Below are 13,495 nucleotides of genomic sequence, written 5' to 3'. Positions count from 1 at the left end.
AGTCTTCTCCCTTTTTCTCTTGATGAGTCTGGCTAATGGTTTATCAATTTTGTTTATCTTCTCAAAGAACCAGCTTTTAGTTTTATTGATCTTTGCTATCATTTCCTTCATTTCTTTTTCATTTATTTCTGATCTGATCTTTATGATTTCTTTCCTTCTGCTAGCTTTGGGGTTTTTTGTTCTTCTTTGTCTAATTGCTTTAGGTGCAAGGTTAGGTTGTTTATTCAAGATGTTTCCTGTTTCTTGAGGTAGGCTTGTATTGCTATAAACTTCCCTCTTAACACTGCTTTTGCTGCATCTCATAGGTTTTGGGTCGTTGTGTCTCCATTGTCATTTGTTTCTAGGTATTTTTTGATTTCCCCTTTGATTTCTTCAGTGATCACTTCGTTATTAAGTAGTGTATTGTGTAGCCTCCATGTGTTTGTATTTTTTACAGATCTTTTCCTGTAATTGATACCTAGTCTCATAGCGTTGTGGTCGGAAAAGATACTTGATACGATTTCAATTTTCTTAAATTTACCAAGGCTTGATTTGTGACCCAAGATATGATCTGTCCTGCAGAATGTTGTGTATTCTGTTTTGTTTTGATCTATCCTGGAGAATGTTCCATGAGCACTTGAGAAAAATGTGTATTCTGTTGTTTTTGGGTGGAATGTCCTATAAGTATCAATTAAGTCCATCTTGTTTAATGTATCATTTAAAGCTTGTGTTTCCTTATTTATTTTCATTTTGGATGATCTGTCCATTGGTGAAAGTGGGGTGTTAAAGTCCCCTACTATGATTGTGTTGCTGTCGATTTCCCCTTTTATGGCTGTTAGTATTTGCCTTATGTATTGAGGTGCTCCTTTGTTGGGTGCATAAATATTTACAATTGTTATACCTTCCTCTTGGAGCAATCCCTTGATCATTATATAGTGTCCTTCTTTGTCTCTTGTAATAGTCTTTAGGATATTCTTGTTAAATGGAAAATTGGGTGCACAAACAAGATTACAGGCTATATATTTATTCATTAAACAGATATGAAGGCAGCGCACATAGGTTACATCTTGTGGTGGAGTTAAAGTGACAGTCTGTGAAATGGGCAGAGATACTAGCCCTTTTCAGACTGGGATGTACCGGTCATTGAATTTTGGTTAGACCTTACTCATGCTACGTTCTCATGTTATTAATCTCAAAGATGAAACAACCTAAATCTTGACATAAATCCTTCCCAAACCAGGGGATTAAAGCATTAATACCAACCAGCTATATCTGTGACCAGAGCTCATGAAACTTTTCTGCAGAGCTGAAAAATAGATTTCATTCTTGACGTGAGACGTTGCCATTTATCAAAGAATTGATCAAAGTCTGTAAGATTCAGTGACTTTGAGGAGAAGAATGTGCCCTGGAGACCAGGCTGAGAGGTATCCAAATCCATTTCACGTCTATTTGAAGGTAGATTTTCAGGATTTAAGTTATGCCATGAACATGAAAAGATGCCTGACATCACTAATCACTGGGGACATGCAAATCAAACTACAATGAGATATTACCTCACACCTGTAAGAATGGCTATTATCAAAAGGACAAGAGATAGCAAATGCTGGTGAGGACGTGAAGAAAAGGGAACCCTGGTACACTGTTGCTGGGAATGTAAACTGGTGCAGCCACTATGGAAAACAGTATGGAAGTCCTTCAAACAATTAAAAATAGAACTACCATATGATCCAGCTATTCCAATTCTGGATATATATTTAAAGAAATGATATCAGGACTTCAAAGAGATATCTGCACTCCCATGTTCATTGCAGCATGATTCACAATAATCAAGACATGGAAACAGCCTAAGTGTCCATTGACAGATGAATGGATCTATATATATGGAACAGATGAATGGATCTATATATACGGATCCATGTATATAATGGAATATTATTTAGCCACAAAAAAGAAGGAAATCCTGCCCCTGTAACAAGATGGATGGACCGTGAGGGCTTATGCTGAGTGCAATTAGTCAGACAGAGAAAGACAAATACTATATGATATCAGTTATATGTGGAATCTAAAAACATCGAACTCATAGAAACAGAGAGTAGATTGGTGGTTGCCAGATGCTAGGCTGGGGAAATGGGGAGATGTTGGTCAAAGAGTACACATTTTTTGTTATAGAATAAATAAGTTCTAAGGATCTTTAGTACAGGATGGTGACTATAGTTAACAATACTGTATTGTACACTTGAAAGTTTCTATGAGAATATAGCCTTAATGTTCCTACCATAATAACAACAACAACAAAATGGTAATTATATGAAGGATGTGTTAACTAACCTCATTGTGGTAAATATTTCACAATATATACATGTATCAAATTATCACATTGTACACTTTAAACTTATACGATGTTATACATCAATCATATCTCAATAAAGCCAGTGTGGGGAAGAGTTATGCCATGAACAGGGAAAAGAAATATAAATACAATAAGCCCATCTTGGAATCTTCCTTATATGCATTTTCAGGAATAAAATATTTAAGAAGGGATAATTTATTTAAATTAGACTAGCTTTCTCTTAGTTGTGTACCTTTGTTTTGTAATCCTGTTATCATTTCTGCATAACAAATTAACCCCCAAACGTAGTGGTTTAAAACAACAGAAGGATTTATTTTGGGCAGAGTTCAATAGAGGATAGCTGTCTCTGCTTTACTTGGCTTCTGATAGAAAGGGGGCTGGAATGCTGGAATCATCTTAAGGTCTATTCCCTCATGTGTCTTGCTGAGAAGATGAAATAGTTGGGGCTGGCAAAGCCAGGGCTCCTGGGGGCAAGGCTGTCTATCTCTATGGGAGGTCTCCACATGGTCTCCCCTTCTTTGTAGCTTCAGTGTAGCTGAACTTCTTGCCTATTGGCACTGGGTTCTCAGAGTGCACATCCCAAAAGATTGCCATCAGGCAAAGCCATATTGCCTTTTATTACCTAGTCTCAGAAATCGTATATCACATCTGCCAAAGTCTATTGACTGAGACATTTACAAGGTTTACTCAGGTTCAAGGGAGGAGACACAGCTGAAGGAGTGTCAGTGTCACATTGTAGGAAGATGTTTGGCCATCTTTCGAAAATACTGTCTGCCATATCTTGCCTTTTCTAATATGTGCTGAACCGCAGACCTGCAGGCAAAATAACTCACAGCTTTTGAGATCTGAGTCTGGCTCCCTGAACTGAACAACTGGAAATAATAAGAAGATTAAGAAAACACTCATGTTACATACATTTTTATACCTGGGCATTGCATTGGAATCAGACAGAAATGAGTCTGAATCTCAGCTCTGCTATTTTCAACTCAGGTTTCTTCATCTGCAAAAACGTGTGGAATTCCTATCTCAGGGTAGTTATGGTGATTAAATGAGATAGTTCAGGTAAACCCTGAACATAATAACTGTGCATATGGTTACTGGTTTCAGAGGGGAGTGTTAGTGATGGAGATAGAGATGAATAGTAGTAAAAGAAGTGAAATATTTTTTAAAATGTCTGTTTTGAATCATCTCTGTAGGTTTTCTTCTGTGGTTCCCCTGAATTACCCAATAAGTGAGCTTCCTCTAGTTTTATATACCACTCAAGCTCATGACCATTAGTGCTGTGTATTTGATGAATGCACATGGATTTGAATTAAACAGAATCAAATCAAGCGCCCTCTAAAAAGAATACCTCAGTTCTGTTCTTGGTTCAGCCCATGAATCACTGTGGAACTTGGCACTGGTAAGCTTTGTGCATTTTGCACAACTATAGCATTGCTTTAGGGTTGACCCTTTCCACTGTAGAAGATCTATCAGTTAGGATCGGCAGTGAAACCCACAAATAGTGAGTGTGAGACATATGGCCTCCAAAGGGAGGCTGCTGCCCTTCAGAAAGCCTGTGAGCTCACCAGGGGCCCCCAGGCTCTCTCCTTCCATCCGAGGGCCCCATACTGCTTGCTGTCAGGGCTCCTCATTCATCATGAAACCTCACACTCTCCCGGACGTCTTTCACTGCTCTCTTCAACTGTTCACCTGCTCTTACTTTCTAGCTCTGCATTTCATTGAAAGCCTTTAGAATCTTTGAGGGCAAGTAATGTGTGTACTACTTCTTTCATCCTTACGTGTATTTTTAACACCCACCACTGCCTAGACACTGTTCTCAGCCCTGGAAAGTCACAATGAGCTACAGAAGCTCCCTGTCTTAGGCTGGGCTCCCCCAGAAGCACACCTGGAGACATGGATTCATGTGCAAGTAGCATATTTAGGAGGTGATCTCAGGAAACACCGGCAGGTGGGTGGGGAAGTGGAGCAGTAAAGGGAGGAGCTGCTAAGGGGTACATTTTCCAGCAGGTTCAACACTGTAGACAAGTGGAGCTTGATCGTGCTGGGGAGCCCCGGGAAACAGTGCAGGTTACATTCCTCAGAGTGATCCTACCCAAGTGAGCGAGGGGCTGGGCTGTCTATACTCCCATCAACTCCCAACAGGGCAATTCCTGGGCCCCTCTGCAAAAGCTGGTCCCAGCAGCTAGAGAAAGCTCTCAGGCAAATAATTGTGTGTGATAAAAGGTGGTCCAGGGTGGACTGAAGTAATGAGTTGCAGAGATGTATTAGTTTTGTGGGGCTACTGTAACAAAATATCACAAACTGGGTGGCTTAGACAAGCAGAAATTTATTGCCTCACAGTTCTGGAGGCCTGAAGTCTGAAATTAAGGTGTAGGTAAGGCTGTGCTTCCTCTAAAACTGCAGAGGAATCCATCCTTGCCTCTTTCTAGCTTCTGGTGGACCGCTGGCAATCATCGACAGTACTTGGCTTGTGGGTGCATCATTCCAATCCTGTGTCCACATGTGGTGTTCTCCCCATGTCCTCATTTCGTCTTCCTTCTGGGTGTGTCAATCTTTGTGTGCAAATCTCCCCTTTTTATAAGGATACCATTTAAATCAGGGTCCACCTCGCTTTTACTTGAATATCTTGGTAAAGAGCCTATTTCCAAAGAAGGATACGTTCTGAGGTACTAAGGGTTAGGATGTCAACATATCTTTTTAGGAAGACAATTCAACTGATAACAGGGGATAGAAGTGGGGTGCTGGCATCATCTGATGTAGTTTCTGCTTTAAAGAGCCTATACTCTAGTGGGAGGAAACTAACAATAAAGAAAAAATATAAGTACAATATATAAGATATAGGATAGTCAAAAGTGCAATGGAGAAAAATATAAAGAGGAAGTAGTATATTTCTTTGTAATCCCTAAAAGCCTTAGCACAGTTCTACACACAAAGCTGGGGTTAAATAAATGTTTTTGTCATGACTACATGTATAAATATAGAGAGCATTATTATTGTTTTAAAGGGTGTTTTTAAAAATTATGTGTAACACAAAGTTATTTAAGTCAATAAATGTTTAAGGAATTTCACATGTTCTGATTCTTTCCACTGCCAATCACCTTAGTTCCTCCAAACTCATAATCTTCAAGATAAAATAGCCCTTTCAAAAAGAACTTATCATGTGAGTCAGCCCACAATTCTTTTAGTTAGGCTTCTTTGATCTCCAATGAAATATGGACACACTTCAAAATTCCCCACCTGTAATCTTTGGGATCCAATTTCCGCAAGCGATTTACTTTAGGACCATGTTTAGGGTCAGGAGATGGATCTGCCTGGTTCTGAATTTGACACCCTCTAAAAATGTATTAGGTTCAAATCATACTCACTCCTAAGCCATCGCATATTCACTCCTAAGCCATCACACAGTACAGATCATTGAGATATGCCAATACCTAAGATAAAAAGTTTGTTAGGTTTTTCATAGTTTACTTGGCAGAGAGCATTACTATTTACATTGTTATTCACTGGATGTTTAATATCCATCAAAGATCATACAATTAGTGCACTGGGTCTTTGTGGAGCTTTTGTGTCTCTTGTTATTTTAATGGTTTGTTTATTTACTCACTAAGGACTTTTAGCAACTCCATATGTTGAAATGTTGAGATCACTAAAGTGATCAATTAGAAGAAAATTGTAATCCTCCCTGCAGAGGAAGAAGGGTTAACCTTTTGATATATATGTTGATATAAGGTGCCTCCAAAAAAATAGTTTTATAAAACATTAGCCTGAAAAAGGAATGTCAACACGGAAACAGTCTCCAGTTTACTTAAGGTGGTCACAGTGATACCTCTTTCTATCCATCTCATGAGGCTCTCATTTGGTGCATTTAATTTTATTATTATTTTTAATGCAACTCCTTAGCAACTCAGAAAGGGACATTCTAAGCATTGAAGGTATAATTATATACCACAGTTTCACAGTGGTAGAAATTATAGCAATAAAACCCTTCTAACTCTGTGTACTGTGGGGAAAAGTGACATTAATGCTAAACAATGGGTAATAAATGAGAGGTGTCAAGCAGTACAGTGACAGAAAAGTCCCCTTGCAGATCTTCTTTGTTTTTTTGAATAATTACGAGTTATAAAAAAAGGGAACAGGTCGATACTATAATCCCTTTCTGTTATTAATTGGAAGACGGACAATTTTAGTCTTATTTTGACAGTCCTTACCTAAACTGTTAACAATTTCTTTACTCTACATTATTAGATTAAACCACCAATTGTAGTTGTTGGTGACCAGGCATCCTCTCTCTGCTCTTTCAAATCTTGCTCCCTGGGCTCCATGCCCTGAGACCCAGGGGGTTCCACTCAATACTGGTCTTAAATACACACTTTTTTTTTTTTTTCCTGAAAGCTACTAAGCACAGTTTGAATGCCAGTGCTTTCAATTAAACCTTCTAGGTTTTGTACTGGTGTTAAATAGGCCACCACCAGGGTTGGTTGCTTCCAATAAATGTAGAACTAAGGGAAACGGTAGTGTGTAGAGACAGATGATCTTTTTAAACAGTATAATGGAGATAAAAGATTGAGCAAACTGCTCTTTTTCTTGCTTGACTTAGAATAGAAACGTTGTAAATGATACTCTTAAACAACTGAACCACAGTAAATATATCCACTGACAGAGGAAAAAGAAAGAAAGAAAAAGGGCCTTTAGTTAACTGTGTCAGTGATTGGCAACACATATGTCTAAACAGAAAAGAGAGCTGATCCAATATTCAGGGTTGATTTCATATTTAACAAGATTACATAGTGAAGAGACATTTAAATGAATGTCTTTCCTCCCCTGTCCTTCTTGCTGTCTTTTTGTGGCCTGTGTGGAGGACCAGGTCAGCTTCCTCTAATTGCCATGCACATTGGAAGGCCAAGAGGACAGTAGGCAAGCCCGTGTCCCCTGGCCCCCCTCACCCCCTGCACGCTGACTGCTTCTCACTGTATGCAGTTATGACTGTCTTCCTGAGCACTTTCTCTGTCAGTGGAAACCAGGCTTGGCCATTCACAGGGCAGGTGAGAGGTAGGGTGAAGTCCTTGTCCATGGGGACAGTGCTTAATCTTCCCCCTTCAGATGAGGCAACTCCGAGTGAGGTGTGTCCTACACTCTCCCCAGATGTCCTCAGTTGGATGGAGCTCCAGTTGCTCACAGTGATAATCTGCCAGTAATGCACCCAGTATTGGCTTCCTTCCTTGCCTTGTCTTGTTTCCTAGAATCGCACCCCCCTGCAACCCCCCGCCCCGCACCATAAACTACCAGTACTCACATCCTTGTGTTACCATCACTATGAAGATTTTTGTGTTTTAGATATAAAGGAGCTCTTTGGCCTTTATAATTGCCCTTTTCTTCTTTTCTCAAAGCAATATTCACAGCCAGTCCAGATTTTTCCAGAAACCTTTTAATATGGCTTTTTTAAAAAAACAGATCAGATTGGTTGTCATCATGATTCTGTCCTCTAACTCTGTATGGTCTTCTTAAGCTCTCCCTTCTACAGGATTAATTAAAGCACTTGCTTCACAATCCAGAGGTTAAATAAAGTAGCCTGGGTCATACAGGTAGGTTTCAAGTTCAAGTTGTCCTGACCAAAACTTCCTTTCCAACCCCCAATACACACCATCTCCCAATAGTTTAGAGTGCCAAGTAGCACAGTGGTCACTGGTTTGGTTGGAGGTTGTTAGCTTCTTCTTTTCCCTTAAACAGCACAAGAAAAGAAGGGAAACCAGGGCCAGGGTCCAGAAAGTTGCCTGAGACTATTGTGCTTGAGCTTTTGTAGGCCAAATGGGTTGGCCCATTACTTGGGTGTGGTTAATAATCTTTCTGCAGGCCTTCCTCAAAGGAGAGCAATAGTGCTTAAAATTATACCTTTTAAGGGAGGAGTCTCCATATGGTTTCCTAAATCTTAGAGATGAAGGTATCACATCTTCTGGAAATTCAGTAGGCTTATCCATGATCTAAAATATCCAGGATTTTGACACGTACATACTCTGGTTAAATAAATACATGAACAATTGTTTGAAAAATTGGTCTGTGAACAATAGTAGCAATAGTGGTTTTCTTTTTTCCTTCAAGGAAATAATTATTGAGATCCTACTGTGTACATGTTTTAAAAGCTGGTCCCCTATGCATGATGGGGCCTTACCAAAACTCAGGGCTGGGGGTGCTTACTGCATCCTGGAAAAGAGTCTGTTCCCTTCTGCTGTAAGTTTCCTTGCATTGTGGAGTTTGCAGAAGTGATTGTGTCATACCCAAGTAAAAGAAGCTCTCAGGATGAACGGGAGGATTAATGGGGAGGTTAAGCTCTTAAACAAATGCAGCTCACATTTGTTTCTTGTTTTTTGACCAGGATCCCAAACAGGTTTGCCCAAGAAGCATTCCAAAATGATTTTTGGTGATTAGCTATCATATAGAAAGAGAAGTAAGATAACTGACCTGTCCTTTTAGAAACACTTCAACAATAGGACAAGGATTCCTGGAAAATCTCAATATTGGTTTGTTTCCTCCATCTAGTTATCAGTGTCCACAAAGGCCATAGAGATATAATTGTTAAGGATTAAAGATAGGTACCCATAGAAGTCATTTCTCTAATTTGTTCCTTCAGGAGTGTTTTATATGGTATAAAAAAAGTACAAAAGTAAATACCATGGCCAATACCAAAGTAGTATATTTCCCATGATAGGGAATGCCTTAAAGTAGATAGAAATGTGATATTATCAGGGCAGAAATGTAGAAACAGAACTGTCATGTAGGATATATCCTATAGAACTATATAGGTAGCTGGAATATAGAATTAGTTCAAGAAGTAATAGTAACAGCCAGTATCATTAGAGTGACTTGGGTCTCTCCAGAGAGCTACTGAATCACAATCTGAATTTTAAGAAGATACCCTGCACAGCCTGAAGTTTGAGAAGCATTGCCTTAGAGCCTAGACTTATGCTGTTCAATACAGTACCCACTAGCCATGTGTGGCTACTGAGCATTTGAAATGTGGCTAGCCTAAATAGAAATATGCTATAAGTGAAAAATACAAACCAAATTTCAAAGATGTAGTACAAGAAAAATAATGCAAAATATATTACCAGAGATAAAGAAGGCCACTTCATAGTGGTAAAGGGGTAACTTCCTCAAGAGGACATAATAGAACTTCAACATACATAAAGAAAAAAACTGATAGAAATGAAAGAACAAATTGGCAAATCCACAATTATAGTCAGAAATTTCAATGCCCTGTCTCATCTCAATAACTGATAGTTGAGGTAGGCAGAAAATCCGTAAGTATAAAGAAATATTCTTTATAACATTTAAAAAAACATTCTTTTCATGTGCATATGGAACATTTATCAAGACAGACCATATTCTGGATCCTAATACAAGTATTAGTAAATTTAAAAGGATTAAAATCCTTTATTTATTTAAGAATATTTATCACAATTGAATTAAAATAGAAATCAATAGCAGAAAGATATCTGGAAGATTCTTACATATTTGGAAACCAAATAACACATCTAAATAACCCAAGAGTTAAAGAAGAAATCAAAGAAAATTAGAAAGTATTTTGGATTGAATGAAAATAAGACAACATATCAAAATTTGTAGGATGTTGCTAAAGCAGAACTTAGGGAGAAATTTACAGTATGTTTAAGCACCTATTTCACGGAAGAAGGAAAGTCTCAAATCAATGACCTCAGCTTACATCTCAAGAAACTAGAAAAAAAAATAAATTAAAAATAAAGTAAGCAGAAGAAAGGAAATAATAAGATCAGTGCTTACGTTCAAAAAGTCAAAAATAAGAAAACACTAATGACAGTTTGTGAAACCAAAAGCTGGACCTTTTGCGATGATAAGTAAAATTGATAAACCTCTAGCTAGAGTTAGCAGGAAAAAAAATAACATTAGGAATGAGAAAGATGATACTTATAGGGATACAGTAGGATAATCAAATAGCTTAGAAGCCCCATTAGGGGGTTGTAGATAGAGAGGGAACTTTAGGGGACTTTGGGAGACCACAGTAAGATTAATGATCACTCAAGAAAGTAATGGGAAAATCCTGAAACAACGTGGGGTTGCTTGACTCATAAAGCAGAACAAGTCGCTTATCATCAAAGCCAGATTGGCTTGCCTAACAACAAAACCAAGCTAATTTGCTTAGCAACAAAACCATGCAACAGAAGCATGAGACTTGCCCTGAAACAATAAAACAATAGTGGAAAATAAGGCCTGCAACCTGCCCAGTGGTGTCAACAAGTTAATGACCCCCAGGGCATGCTCTTTGCACACAAATAAAACAATCATTTATGGAAGGTGACATTTCAAAGAGAAAGACCCTCATTGTACTGAGACCTGAAATAATTTTTCCATAGTGCCATGGCAGTCCTGGCCTGACCATGTAGGGACAAAACTCCCCTGCCCAATCTGGAGGAAGGGCTGATGATGGAAACGTGACATCTACTCAAGAATGAAAAAGAAGGCGGTCTTCTCGCCCTCCCCTTTCTTCCTTTGATTATAAAAATGTAACCCACTAAGTACTCAGGGCAGCGCAGCACTCGCCTGCCCTCTTATAAGCCTCACAAGCATCCTATTCTAATAAATGACTTCTTACCTATCACTTTGCCTCTCACTGAATTCTTTCTGCGTTGAGACATAAAGGACCAGAGCTCTTCGGAGCCCCATGAAACGCCACCTAGTGGTTTCAATACCACTATATGTCCTACATATGTTTAAAATATAATAAGGGAAAATTATGAACAACTTTATGCCACTAAGTTTGACAACCTAGATGAAATGGACAAATTCCTCGAAAGTCCCAAACTACCAAGGCTGACCCAAGAAGAAACAGATAACCTGAACATCCCTACTTCCAGTGATTAGGATATATAACTACTTTATCATGATAATTTAAAGAAATTGAATTCATAGTTAAAAGCCTTCCTCCAAGGATAAATCCAGGCCCAGATGGCTTCACTGGTGAATTCTGTCAAACATTTAAGGAAGAAATAATACCAATTTTAGGCAAAATCTTCCAGAAAATTGAAGAGGAGGCAATACTTTCTAACCCTTTCTCTGAAGCAACCATAACCCTGATATCCAAATGAGACAAAGATATTACAAGAAAAAAAAAGGACAGACCAATATCCCTATCTCAGGAACATAGGTACAAAAATTCCAAACAAAATTTTAGCATTTCAAATCCAACAATTTGAAAAAGAGAGAATACCTCATGACCATGTGAGGTGTATTTCAAGGAAACAAGATTTATTTAACATTAAAGAGACAGTCCATTTAATGCACCATATTAAAAAACAAATAAACAAAAATCTTTATGACTTTTGGTTAAGCAAAGAGTTCTCAACAAAAGCACAATCTATAAAAGAAAAATTGATAAATACTTTTTCAAAATTAAAACTTTTGTTCTTTGAAAGACAAAGAATGAAGAATTACAGACTAGGCGAAAATATTTGCAAATTGAGTATCTCACAAAGAACGTTTATCCACAATATATGAAGAACACTCAAAACTCATTAATAAGAAAACAAACAGCCCAATAATAAAATTTGCAAAATATTTGATCAGACACTTCACTAAAGAAGATATGTGAATGGCAAATACACACATGAAAAGATGTCTTAAGATCGTTAGCCGTTAAGGATATGCAAATTAAAACCTCAAGAGGATAGCAATACAAACCTATTAGAATGGCTGCAGTAAAACAACAACAACAACAACAACAACAACAATGCTAAGCGCTGATGAAGATGTTCCACAACTATAAGAGATACGCTGCTTGTGGGAATGCAAAATGGTATGGCTACTTTGGAAAAGAGCCTGGAAGTTTCTTACAAAGTTAACCACACATTTGCTCTATGACCTACCTGTCCCACAACTGGGTAGTTACTCAAGAGAAATGTAAATTTACGTTTGCACGTAAACCTATATACAGATGTTTATAAGCAACTTTATCTTCAAAATTGGACATGACTAAATGTTCTTCAATGGGTGAAAGTATAAAAGGTACATTCCTAAAAGAAAGAAGACTCACAAGATAAAGGGAGCAGACTATTGATACTTGCCACAAGATGTGTAAATAATTACGTTATTTTGCTAGTTTAAAGGAGCCAGACCCAAAGGGCTTCTACTGTATGATTCCATGTATATGACATCCAGAAAAGGCAAACAAAAGGGATGGACAACCCATTGGTGTTTGCCAGGGTTAGATTGGGGGGGAAATTTGAATACAAGGGAGGAGAGAGAGGGAGTTGTTTTGGAGGCTGTAACTGTTCAGTGTCTTGACATTGGTGGTGGATACATGACTGCATTTGTGAAGGCAGAATAATAGCCCCCAAAGATGTCCACCTCCTAATTCCCAGAACCAGTAAATAGATTACCATGACAAAGAGGAGTTAAAGTTGTGGACAGAGTTAAAGTTTCTAATCAGTTGATTTTAAAATAGGGAAATTATCCTGGATTATCCGGGTGGGCTCAGTATAATCACAAGTGTTCTTAAAAGTGGAAGAGGGAGGTGGAAAAGGAGGTCACCGTAATGTGATTTGAGAAGGACTCAGCTTGCCTCTGCTGACTTTGGAGATGGAGCAAGGGGACCACAAGCCAAGGAATGTGGGAAACCTATAGCTGCAAAAAAGCAAGGAAAGGGCTGCTACCCAGAGCCTTCAGAAAGGAATGCAGCCCTGTCAATGCCTCAGTTTTAACCAAGTGAAAATCGTGTCAGACTTCTGTCCTACAGACTGTAAAATAATACATTTGTGTTGTTTAATGCACTCAATTTGTGGTACTGTGTTATGATAGCAATAGAAAACTAATACAGCATTCATTTGCCCAAACTTACAGAATTGTGTATCAGAAGTGGACTTGATGTTAATTAAAAATTAAGTTGAAGAAGACACTGATCGGGGATTAACCAAGATGGCGGAGTAGAAGGACGTGCTCTCTCTCCCTCTTGCGAGAGCACCAGAATCACAACTGGCTGCTGGACAATCATTGACAGGAAGACCCTGGACTTCACCAAGGAGGATACCCCACGTCCAAGGACAGAGAAGAAGCCACAGTGAGACGGTAGGAGGGGCGCAATCAGAGTAATATCTAATCCCATAACTGCTGGGTGGGTGACTCACAGACTGGCGAACA

The sequence above is a fragment of the Balaenoptera physalus genome (assembly GCF_965194825.1).
Source record: "Balaenoptera physalus genome assembly, chromosome: 16".
NCBI lineage: Eukaryota > Metazoa > Chordata > Mammalia > Artiodactyla > Balaenopteridae > Balaenoptera > Balaenoptera physalus.
Note: the sequence above shows the minus strand (reverse complement) of the source record.